Consider the following 13,266-nt stretch of genomic DNA (forward strand, 5'->3'; position numbering starts at 1 on the left):
CCAGAGCAAATAAACACAAGGTGCTCTGAGTCCCTAGAAAATGTCCCGCTTTGGTATTTAAGGCTGAAGGTGTCTGGGGCTGGCGGAGCTCAGAATTTTATTTATTTATATTATTAGTATTATTTTACAATTTTGTTTTAATGTGCTTGCAAAATTAACTTTCTCCTAGAATTTCGGGGTGGAAATATGCACGCTATGATGATGGTGATGATAATGATGGTGAAGGTGATTCCCTTGGGAAGCGATTCCTAGCACTGCTTTCCTCGCCCTCCCCGTCCCACCTTGGAGGGCTGTAGGATCGACTTGCGCTGCTCAGAGGAGCAATACAGTTCAATGGCTCTTAAGGAGTTTCTGATTTCTGAGTTACCCGGCTGAGTCCGTGTCAGGGCAGACAGAAGACTTCTGACAGCCAGAGATTTATAAGTGTCCTGTGGGTTTAACACATGCCACATCGAAGCTCGAGTGTTTTGAAATACTTTCCTGACAGCTAAGTTTCATTTCTGGCCTACCAGGGAGGAGAATGCCCCAGGACTGGGGAGCAGGGTTTCAGCCCAGTTCTGTGCTTTTCCTTCAAGGGAGAAGAAGCAGTTGGTAGTTTGGGGCACTTTTGTGACTTAAGAGGCAAATGTTTTGTGTCCTTATTTATTTTTGCTTGTAGAGATTATACTTTCCTTCTCCCCTCTTCCTCCCATTTTCCTTTTGACAGCGTCTCCCTTCTCTTCGTGATGGACTTGAGGAAGGCTTAGGCAGGTGGTCCGGGTGAATACCTGTGCCCTAGGTGCCGCTGGGAGGCCTCAGGGCACCCACGTGGCTGGGTGCTGAGTTAGGCACTGCCTGACTGTACACTGGTGCCTGGACTCGCCTTCCACTTTCACCCAGATCTTTCTGTATAGCAAGCTGTGGACCGATTTTCCATTCAGTGTTCTATATCCACAGATATTTGTAGCAGAAGAAATAGGAGGAAGGTGCAGGGTGGCCCCAGAGGATTGTGAAGGCAGACTCTTGGGGTATCTGAACATACTCCACATCCTTCAGCCCCTCAAAGGACTTTAGAACATCCCACAGCCAAGCAGGTCCAGCCTGAGTTATTCCTCAGAAGACAAACAATGAACAAAACTTTAAAAAGTTGGCATCTATCACGTTAATTTAACTTGTTTTAATTCAGGGTTAAAATGGAAAACAAAAAAGAATTCTGCCCACTTTTTAAAAAAAAAAGTGTTAGAACAAAGTATAACGATTAAGTCTAACTCAAACCTTTTAAACTCCTTGTTGTGAAGGAAGGCAGTGGTATGATGTGAATTCCATAACCTTACGGTAGACTCCAGAAACTATTTTCTTTTCCATTTAATTTTCAGTTCTTTTATTGCAAATTAATGCCACTGAATTTCAATGGGCACTAATGAGGCTGCTTCTCAGTGGATTATTTACTGCCTTGCTGATAATTACAAAGTGAGCATGGTCAAATAAAGAGGGGAATCACGTTTTATTCAAAATTGTTCATCATCTCAGTGGCAAGTAATAGCGCTATAACATGCCCCATCTTAAACTTTTTGCATTAGATGATATTCAGATACTTTTAGAATAATAAAAAAAATATGGAACTTAAAAAAAATAAGGTGAAAAACTCATACACATGGGATTCTGTGTGGAAATTCAGTTTTAGAATCATTTTTTTTCCTTTGTCGTTTATTTACCATAACCTCCTGTCTTTTTTGTTTGAATTCTGCCTTTATTACCCAGGGAGGAAAAGAAGGCTCTGTGAAATAGAGTTATTTCAAATAGACAGATGTTACTTAATATTTTTCCCCCTCTCAGTTTTGCTGTTTGACTCTGGGTAAAAAGAACTGATTAGATTCTTTTGGGAACCTCTCATTTTCTTCAGTAGTTACCAAAAGTTTTGGGGGCCAAAAGCAATGTTTTCAAACTGCTTGTCATGACCCAGAGGATCACCAAATTAGTTTAGTGAGTCTAGAACATTTTTTTTAAAGGAATAAAATAGAAAAGAATATAATAGAAAATAGCCGAATGGGTAATATCTAATAAGGGAAGGTTTTGTTTCCTGAAAATTTGTTTTAATTATACATGCTTGTTTTTGCTGGCTGGCTGTGATTAAACATGTATTTCTTACGTGGTTTGAGGTAAAGAAGTTTGAAAGCTACTGACCTAAAATGTTATGGTCAGTAGAAAACAAAAAGTTCAGTTAAGTGGCTGGTTGTTTTAGCGACACAAATCAAAAAGCAGTTTTGATTGTCTTTATTTTATTTTTCTCTTACAAATTAGCTGGTGACTTTGGGTCAGTTAGGTTAAGCTTTATTACTTCTGGTTCTTAACTTTTCCATTTATAAAATGCTACTGTGTGGATTGCCCACTTGAATGTCCCACAGGGATGTTCAGAGAATTTATGCGAAGTTCACATCATTTAACGTTAAGATGCTATGGGTATTTTCTTCTTTCGGCCACAATATGTAGCCTTATTTATGCATGAAGAAACGTAACAGATAAAACTGCCCTGGACATATAGTAATGGGGAAAGATTGTCACATGTACCAACAAGTTGTTATTAAAAGGGAATAAATTTGTAAACAGGCAAGCTGTGACTCTGCAAAATATGTCTTACCTGAAATGTCATGATGAAGGCAAGTGGGAGTTATCTTATCCTGGGTCCTTAGCAAGTTCAAACATCTTAGGGAGTTTGGATAAAACTGAAGATGAAAATTAATTATATCCACTATGTTTTAAAAAATTCAAATGAGGTATTTAATACTCTGTGCTGATTTCAGTTTTATTACTCAGTATTCTTAAAGGCTAAATATTGCCCACTTCTCCAAAAAACTTGACCAATATACAAACCTTTTGCATCAAAGCCAAAGCCCTAGTGATTTGTCTGCTGTCTGTATGCGTATATTTAGTGTCTAGTTTGTGCATTGGTGAACACTTAGAACTATTTCTCAACTTTGAGCAAGGCTCACTTCTAGGGAGAGATTTGAATGGTTAATTTTCAAGTTTTGAGTAATTCTTTCTTTGTAGTTAGGTGATATCTCAGCACCCTTTTTTCCTGTTCTTACTTTTTTCAGTCATTTAAATTGTTACTGTTTACCTGACTCTTTGTGTTGGTCTAAGAATAGTTCAAGGAGCCACATATTGCCTGGGGAATGAGTATATTTTAGGTTGAAACTGAATCACATCTTCAAACCCCATTTCATTTTCACCTACTCTATGTGGCTCGTACATGTTTTGTAAAAAGCCCCTGAAAGGTACTTGCCACTTATTCTAACCTTCTTTCTCACACTCCGGTAATTTGGATCTCTGGATTACTTTTGAGAATATATTTAAGATGTGACATTCATAATTTGGGAAGATTCAGGTTCAGCATTTTGGTTTCTTATTATTTTAAGGATGTAAAAGACAGGGGTAAGAAATTGACAATGACAAGAACAATAGATATCAGGAAAAACTATAAAAGATGTCAAACTTTCCGATCATGATAAGACATTAGTACTTTTGTCAAGTGAGCTAGTATATGTGAAAGCAGTACATAAGCTATACAAGCAATCGCTATTTTATTATTTTATTCGCATATTAATATTTGTTCTGGTGCTTTTGTAAGCTAAAAGAAAACTGCGGGGAAGAACTGATTTAGGTGATCAGGAGTTTCACTGCAAATATAGATTGATGATAATATGAACTCATTTTCTGTGGAAGCCAAATTTAAATAAAATCTTTATTACCATCTGCAACATTTGTTTGCAGTCTGGGTTATCATAAAGAACATCTATCTTATAGATACATTTTTTTAAAAAGTCAAAACCCCGATTATGTGATAATAGTTTTATGTAAGGAAATATATGAATTTTAATTCTAGTTTTTCTAAAATGCATATTCAGCACAAAAATTATAAATCTAACTCCTCCCAGTGACTTCAGTATTATTTTTAATGTAACTTTAGAAGAACCCAGTAGAGAGGGCTAAGTGTGCTCCCTTCTTCTCTAGGACACATTGACTTGATAGAGGCAAATTACTCATTTGGTTTAATTCCAAGTCTCAGTTTGCTTATCGAAGAAAGGAAAACAGAGTGGCCACAACTGTTTAGAACCCAAATTCATACTCCAGTAAAAGATGCTATATAAATCCCCAAAATACAGCTGCTTGAACACAAACCAGCCAAAGTGAAAGTGTAAAGGATTTCATGAAAGGAGGCAGTCCATCAACATCATCCAGCAGTTTTATTTTATATTTTAAACTCTGCTGATGAATTGACAGATAACATCATTTTAAAAAGCGGTGTGTCTGAGCTGTCCCCTACTCCATCCCTAAAACATACCCTCACAGCGTCCTCTGAAATCTGAGGACTTAAGTGGGCTGGAGGTGAAGGGAAGCACCTTTATAATATTCTTGAGCTCATGAGAGAAGAAACCATGAATGCTGAGCTCTGCACCTTAGAGAATATTAGTAGGAATGATGGGGGAACATTTTGCATTAATCAACAACACTTTTAATTATATGTACATGTTTAAACCCTATTAAAAATATGAAGGCTAGAAAGGCAACTGTTTTGGTCCCAAATGACAAAATTTTATATGGTGTAACAAAGTGATAATTGAATAAGAAGGAGTAGGGTTGACTCTTGGAAGTATTATGGTGGTGTGATGGTGGAATCCACGATGATGGTGGCTGTGGCGGCAGAGAGAAGGAAGAGGAAGAGGGTGACGGTGATGACAGTTATGATGCTAGCAGCAAGGAGGTGTCGAAGTCAGTTGGGGTAGTATTTCTGGATGCCTGTTATGTAGCCTGGAGATATCTATCCAAACAGAAATGAAAAATTTTTAATGTACTTTACTCATTTTTGTGGAGTTATAATTTACATATATAGTCAAAATTTTCAATAATAATACTATCAATAACATGAATACCATAAATCTATTAATTACCCCCCATTGCTATACAGAAATTAAAAAAGAAAAATCCAAACATACCTGGATTTTTTTCTTTGTTTCTCCCCTGAACTTTTTAGAGGAACACATTGAGTTCTTAGTTTGTTCCCATAACATCTTCTCCTTTAATCAAGTGTGTCATCTTTCACGAGATAGTAGGCGACTTTGTCTTTTCATTTTCTACTTTTTGAAGCTCCAGTGAATTAGGCTTGGGAAAATTATAGTAGATCAATGAAAGTTAATAAAGTTAATTAAGAAACGTTCAGGACTGGATATCTCCCAGTGAGCCCTCGATAAACTCAGCCGGGGTCCTTCTTTTTGAGGGTTCCCCCAAAGTTGTCACCTTCAAGACGGGCCAGTGACCTCTGAGGTTTCATGTTCAGATTCTCACCTTCAGCTTGGAAGCTACAGAGCTGTCTGGCCCGAAGGCTCCGCCTCTGTGGTTGTGGTCCTATTTCTAGCCTGCATCCCTCGCCCTCGTTCCCCCTGTTCCCAAACAGTGGCGAGTGCATCGACCCAGCAGCCTTCATGTGTGCGTGCCAGGCACTACTTACTGGGCAGTTTTCTTGGCAACTCGATCTTTTAAGATCCTGGAAGTAAAAGAGAATTCTCTTTTAGTTTCCTGCAACTAAATAGTGTTAGAAATAGTCATTTTGGCATTGGCATCCTTTCTCTTCCCTCCGCTGATCTTTGTTTTGATAGTCCGTTCTCCTATTTTCTTGTTTCTTTGCTTTATTTTCTACTGTTCTTCCCTTTCAACTCTTCTTGGCTTCTTTTCGGCTATCGAGCTTTCTTTTTTCTTCTCTGTTTTAGTCACTCCATCTGTGTAGTCCCACAGTTTTCCTCCCATCTTTTCTGGGTTATTTCTTTATTGACCTCTGTTGTCTGTTATTTTAATAAAATTTGGAACAGGGCTCCTCAGAGTTCCTCCCTAGCCTGGGAAGGCCAGTGGTGTAAGAATATGCCTTAATAACCCATTCACTACATTAAAAGTGGCATTAACTACAGTAAAAGTTTCAAAAACGATTTTTTCTTGTCTTTAAGGATAGACGCTTAACAAAAATTCAGGGAGAAAATTTCACTTAGTAAAATTGCTTTCGTAGCTCATTCATTCATTCATTCATTCGGCTACGTTGTTCCAAAGTGTGCAGCTCATCAAAGGCATAGATGAAATATCAATAAAATGTGTGTTTGTATTCCTAGCAGTTAACATATCAGTGTTAGCGCAGAGCAACCAGGAGTCTTACTGCATGAGTGGGTGAAATCCTAGGGCCACAGGCTTCTGCATGTCGATTTGGTATGGAGGTGACAAAAAGTGCAGCCTTTGCTGTGGTCTCCCAGTGGCCTGCTTTTCAGGAATCTGGATCCACGTGAACTTACACCATGCATTTAAAACCGACTGTAATTTCCCACTTCGTCAACAAAAACATTCCTCTTTGAACGGTCGTAGGTACATCCATGATTCATTTTACTTACTTCATGAAGGTATTTTAAGTGTTTTTTTTTTGAAGATTTTTTTTATGTGGACCATTTTAAAAATCTTTATTGAATGTATACAGTATTGCTTCTGTGATATGTTTTGGGTTTTTGGCCACAAGGCATGTGGGATCTTAGCTCCCCGACCAGGGATTGAACCTGCAGCCCCTGCATTGGAAGGCGAAGTCTTCTGGACCGCCAGCGAAGTCCCTAGTTTTAGTTTTTTGCTGTTGTTGTTGGTAAAACTTTCACTATACAACATTGTCAGAAGCATAATTGATTTTAAGGGTGCTTTATGCTAACTTTGACTCCTGCTTTTTTTGGGGGGGGAGGGGGGAAGACATATTTCTGCTGGATTATTTCAAGCACTTCAGAGAGAGAGAATGTACATTCTAATTTGAGTACAGGATACAATTTAGTTACAATGGGAAGGTATTTTCTTTAGTTATCTGACAAAACTTGAGAGACCTCCAGAAGCCTCTTGGATTTCTAATAGGAGGAATCCCTGAGCACTGGTCCAAGCAGAAAGCCTGTGTTACATCACTGTATTTCTCTCAGCCCTTGGCAAAGTGCATGGCACACCAAGTCCCTAGAAGCATGGTAGGCAGGAAGCGCCAGTTACCCTGATTCCCTCTGGTCTCTTGCAGCGAGAAAGGCCAGTCAGGAAGAGATGTTTAGATGGGACTGGAAGAATGCGGGGAGTTTGCGAATACCCCTTTCTCAGGAATGAAAATGCAAAGGACTCCACTGGGCATTTCAAGTTCAGTGATTCCCAGTATTCACAGACTGCACGTTTATGAATTTGCATTTACTCGCTGACATTTTTGTAACCTTCGATCAGTACTCATCGCACTTTCTCAGTCATTCACAGTAGCACGGCCGTGCACAAAGTAGTGAAAAATTTGAGTCATCCAACATGCACGTTCCTAGCTGAGGTCAAATGAGGTGAGCTCTGCCTGCTTGTTTTAGCTCTCAGACTGTAAACAAGTGTCCTGTTTGAGGTCCATTTAGTGCCACTTTCTTTGTGTGTTTTTTGCATTTTTGTCCTTTTCATTAGTGATTTTGCTGTTTAAAAAGCATAGTGCTGAAGTGCTGTCTAGTGTTCCTAAGTACGAGAATGCTGTGATGTGCCTTATGGAGAAAATAGGTGTCAGATAAACTTCATTCAGCATGAGTTACAGTGCTGTTGGCCATGATTTTAATGTCAACAAGTCAACAACATATGTTAAATAAGATGTCTTTAAACAGAAACACACACACACACACACACACACACACACACACACACACACACACACATGAAGCAAGGCTGTATATTGCTTGGTTCATAAAAATGTTACAACCACAGGCTCTCAAGAACCTAACCCTGTATTTCCCCTAGGAGTGATGGTTTAGTATTCACTAATTCAGTGTTTGTGGCTTCTACTCTGTACTTCATAGAACGTAACTTGCAAGTAATAAGAATTGATTGTATATAATAAAGTGATGAAAGCACAGGTGTGGGAGACCAGCAGCTTGTTTCCTGACCCTTGCCCAGTTGTAATCTCTGGCTCAATGTGCCAGTTTACTCAATTGTAAAATGCCAATCAAAATAGGACCTACGTCTTTTGGTTGTTGGGAGGATTAAACCCAACAACAAGGATTAAATTTCAGAGATGTCAAGGGCTGAAAACACACCCAGCACATAGCCAGCCACAATTTTTTATTACTTCTTTAGAAAGGAATTGGCAGCTCTACACTGAAGAAGGTGAATATGAGAGCTCTGTAAGAGTCTGGAATGTTTGTAACTTCCCTATATTTGTTTATTTTGCCTTCAAGGGATCAACTTTAATACCCTATTGTGATTAGAAGTTAAACTTTTCCAACCTAAAGGAAGCAGGAAGCTAGTATTTTTAGAAATGCTTAGCGTATGCCAGATACTGTGCGAGTAAAACAAAACAAAGCAACTGTAATAAACTCCAAATAAATAAAAAATAAATAAATCAATAAAAAAGAGGGAAAGGCATTAAGTATTCTGGACTGAAGCAACTCTAGAGAGGGAAGTAGTTGAAATCGATGGAAGCAGTCTACGGAGAAGCCATGACGTACAAGGGCAAGGAGGGAATTTCTCCGTGATTCGGGAAGAAGGACGCAGAGAGGGAAGAGGGATGGAAGCCAGCATTTACAGAGCATCTATAAAAGTGGATTTTCAACCTGGCTGCACGTTAGAATCAAGGAGGATTTCAGAATCACCCTGATGATTAAAAAACTACTGAGACCCGTGCCATATCTTGGCAGTTTGGTTAACTGCCCTGGGGGTTAAGCGTGAATAAGCAATTAAGAGAACAAAACAAAACAAAAAAACTCCATGGGCTTTTCTCCTGGGCAGTCCACTGATTCGAAGTCTCCCAGCACTTCTGTGAGTGTTATCACATTTAATCTTCCTATGCCTGTCTGTCACGGTGGCCCCAGGGTTTTGCTGTGTTCTGACCTCGAAGAAGACTGTTCATACCCAGGGCTGCCTGTTTTCCAAGTCTCCATTTCACTGAGCCTCTTGGGTTTCAGAAGCAGAGGGAGGAAGGAGTGCTGAGGAGAAAAATGACAGTAACGTTAATTTCTACTCACCTTTCCAAAATAACATATAAAGTAGGCGGTTGCATTGGACATTGACTAGATACAAAGAAGGCAAATGGAAGAGTATGAGGTTGCAGACTTTTGCCACAGGATATGAAGATGAAATTAGGAAACGACCGAAAACGTGAATGCGAATACCGTTGACCCTTGAGCAACACAGGTTTGAGCTGCTTGGACCCACGCACAGGCAGATTTGTTTCAACATAAGTACTATAGTGCTACACGATATGCTGTTGGCTGAATCCACAGATGCAGAACTGGGGATACAGGAGGAACCACGGATATGGAGAAGGGCTATAAGATATACCAGGAATATTTTTAATTAAAGTACAGTTGAGGTACAGCATTATGCTCATTTCAGGTGTATCTACTCGGATTTTTGATTGGGCTGAGGGTTGGTGCCCGTAATCCCTGTGTTCATTCAAGAGTCAACTGTACACATCTATGCTGATTAGCGGGCATGATTTGGGTTTTTGGTAAAGGTTTAGATAATTGGAGGTCATTGAAATCCTTGAACCTTCCCCCCCCAACAGGGTTCTCTTCTCTTTAGTTCTTCCGATTGTTGCCACACACCAGACTCTAGCATTGTTGATACAGCCTCTAAGTATCAGTACAATTGTTTGATTGAAGTGAGCATGGGGCTCCTCTGATGTCCATACGATGTTCTAGGCCCTACACCATGAGGCACTATCAACCCACAGGCCCAGGGCTCTCTGGTTCTTTGTGTTTTGTGTCTGATGCTCAGCAGTTGTGATTGATGAAACCAAAGTTGCTTTTCCATAACGAGCGCAGCCCTCGTCCAGGGAGTCTGTGTTTAACATTAGAAAATGGCTAGCAAAGGTGTTAGGTGGCTGGTAGGCACGTTCACAAGTTCTAGTGTTTCTATGTTGAACAACTGTAGTTCAGAGAAATGCGGTACCAGGCATCTTCTTGCAGGTCTCAAGAACACAGAAAGAAGCTCCTTCTCAAATGCCTTTCGTGTCCTTCTCTCGTTTCTCTGCACACAGCCAATTGTCTATTATTGCTGTAATAGTTCCTTACTGATTTTGAGCTTTCAAACTCTAATTTTCCAGTTTACCTGAGCTTACTACCCAAAGTAGACATTTGATTGGGTCCTTCCTCTGTTTCAAAGCCTTCAGTGGCTTTTCACCATCACAGAACAGATGCATATCCTATAGTGCCATGTTCAAAGCCCTTGTAATTTGATTCCAACTCATCATCTCCTGTCACTCTTGTTCAAAACCAAATTCAAGGGGCTTCCCTGGTGGCGCACAGGTTAAGAGTCCGCCTGCCGATGCAAGAGACATGGGTTCGAGCCCTGGTCCGGGAAGATCCCACATGCCGTGGAGCAACTGAGCCTGTGTACCACAACTGCTGAGCCTGTGCTCTGGGGCCCGTGAGCCACAACTACTGAAGTGCATGTGCCTAGAGCCCGTGCTCCACAACAAGAGAAGCCACCACAATGAGAAGCCCGCGCACTGCAGCGAAGAGTAGCCCCTGCTTTCTGCAAGTAGAGAAAGCCCACGCGCAACAACAAAGACCCAACACAGTCAAAAATAAATAAATTAAAAAAAAAATTTTAAACGGGCACATTCCCACTTCCATTCTTCAGTCATCTCCATCTCTCACATAATATACATTTCTTTCTTCTTGTCCCATCTATGTTAGGCTGAGTCTACCCAAAAGTCAAAGTTCAGTTCAAATGCCACCTCCACCACTTCAGTTCAGATGCCACCTGGCATTCTTTCAGTGTTCATTGTGCACATAGAGCACCTTTTTGGGTACCTGTATTATGGAAATCACCATAGAATGCTTTTCATTATGGTTGTGAATAGATTTGTCTCCCCCGTCTATTTAATTGTTACCAATTATTAATAACAGTAATGTTCATTCATATATTAACTCATTATTAATGAAATGATTGTTTCATTAATTTTATAGATTAATTTAGAGTAATTGTATACAGTTTATTAATTAATGTATATATTCACTCAGTAAGCTTTATCCAATGTCAATCATATGCTGACTCCTGTGGTAGCTACAGAGATTGGACACCTTATGTGTCATTAAGTTGCTCATAGTTAAGTGAGGGAGCTGAAAAGTGTACAGACAATTGAAAACCAGTGGAATTAGAATGGTGGTAGTGGAGGGACCCACTAGAGGCACTGAGGAGGGGCACTTAACCAGACAGAGGGCTCCCATCTACTGAGGAACAGACCCAGAAAGGTTTGATGGAGGTAGGATTTAGGCAGTCAGAGAAGGGTGGGTGAGGCTGTGCAGAGATGCTGAGTCTGATTTCCTGGTCCTCCCTAGAGTTCCAGCCCAGTTCCTTGGACAGAATGAATGCCTAATAATTTATAGAGCCAAATTGTTGAATTAACCAAAAAGAGTAAATTGTTACAAATAGGAGAAATAACTTTAATAATAGCAGTGGCTAGTATTTTTTGACCACAGTGCAGTAGGCACCTTGCTGTAAGCCTTAAATGGATGATCTTGCTGAATCCTTACATCAACCATAAGAGGCTGATACTGTTATTATTCCATTTTATGGGCAAAGAAACTAAGAGAGGGCAAGTGACTTGCCCAAGCTCACACAGCCAGTAATGGAGAAATAGGGAATCTAAATCTAGAAGGTGAACTCTGGAACTCCAGTTTTAACCTACTATATCATGTACAAAAATTGACAGGATGTCTTCTGTCACAGCTGGTTTAATTCCTTGTAATATCTTTATATTTAGTTGTGACAATACTTTCATCTTAGACTACATCCCAAGACTGCTTCTTTTAGTTTTATGGGAAATGACTATTTTTATGATGCTTGCTAAAATCATGTTTAAACATGTTTCCATTTAGTAGGGGAACGTTTTCCCTTCTGATATCAGGAGGAGCCATTAAATAAAATCCTACATAGACTTCCCGATAGCAACCTTATGCATTTCTCTGTATGTGAAACCCACCCAAGAATTTAAAATCTGGACAGAATTACAGTATTCATTTGGTCCAAACCTCTCTTTACACAAATAAAATAATAAAATCAGAGTATTTTAAATCTAGGCGGGATCTTAGTCCTGATGGATTCCCACCTCTTTATTTTCTAATTGAAGCAATTGAAGTCTTAAGAGGGGAAATGACTTCCCCAAAGTTCCCCAGCTGGTGCGGGCAGAGCCTGTCTGTCTCCAGCCCACCACTTCCTACTTAACAGATGGAGGTGTGACCAGCCTCTGTTCACTGAGGATGTCGGGGCCGTGCCCTACTTGCTGTAGTTCTAGCATGTAGAGTAGAAGCTCAAGCAACGTGGAATGAAGGAACGCCTGTTGCTGATCACTACAAAACTACAGTGATGGCTAAAGTGAATGCACCAGCCATACCTGTCTAGACAGGCCATGAGTTCAACTGTTGTTTGGCCCCATGAGAATTTTTAACCTTGGTTTGACACTTCAGTTTTAAGAATCGGGGAGACTTATTTCCTATACTTAACGTTTAGATCATTTCCTCTCAGTTCTAATATCTATACAGTCAGCCCTCTGTATCCAAGGGTTCTGACTCTGAGGACTCAACCGCCCATGGAAAATATTGGGGGACATAATTCCAGAAAGTTCCCAAAAACATAACTTGAATTTGCTGTGCATAGGCAACTATTTACTAGCATTTCCATCGTATTCACAACTGTTTACTTTGTATTAGGTATTACAGGTAACCTAGAGATGATTTAATGTATGTGGGAGGATGTGCATAGGTTATCTGCAAATACTATGCCATTTCATATAAGGGATTTGAGCATCCACGGATTTTAGGATTCTAGGCGGGTGTGGGGGGTGGGGGGTGTCCTGAAATCAATCCCCTTCGGGTACCAAGGGACGACTCTATCTTCTTACTTTGTGTTTGAAGATTTCCTTTCTTGTTTTTCTTTTTTTTCCTCCTGGACGTGAAGGTTAGGAATTACCTTACTGGATTCCTTTGGAGACGTATCCTGATTCCTTTTAGATTTCTAAAGCAGTTGGATGCTGTTTTTGTTCCATGATTACCAATGTGAAAATGGAACCTGCATTATTTCATAATAGATATTTCACCTTAGTTTTGGCAAAATTAAAAAATAATTCAGTCTGTGCTTGATCCGGCAGCCTCATTACAATAGGCATTTTTTTATAACAAGGTCCCATGTTGAAAATCATGTGTCTTCTTTTGGGCTAATCACTAGACCCAGGGTTGGCTGTATACTGTTTACTATTAACTTCTTCCCCTTGTA

At 39.9% G+C, this 13,266-nt stretch overlaps 1 protein-coding gene across 4 annotated transcripts in view; it reads left to right on the forward strand.

The window, feature by feature from the left end:
- ESR1 (estrogen receptor 1) overlaps window positions 1-13,266 on the forward strand; it is a 393,643-nt gene that overhangs the window by 147,962 nt on the left and 232,415 nt on the right. The window lies entirely within an intron of this gene.

Source organism: Stenella coeruleoalba (genome assembly GCF_951394435.1).
Source record: "Stenella coeruleoalba genome assembly, chromosome: 12".
NCBI lineage: Eukaryota > Metazoa > Chordata > Mammalia > Artiodactyla > Delphinidae > Stenella > Stenella coeruleoalba.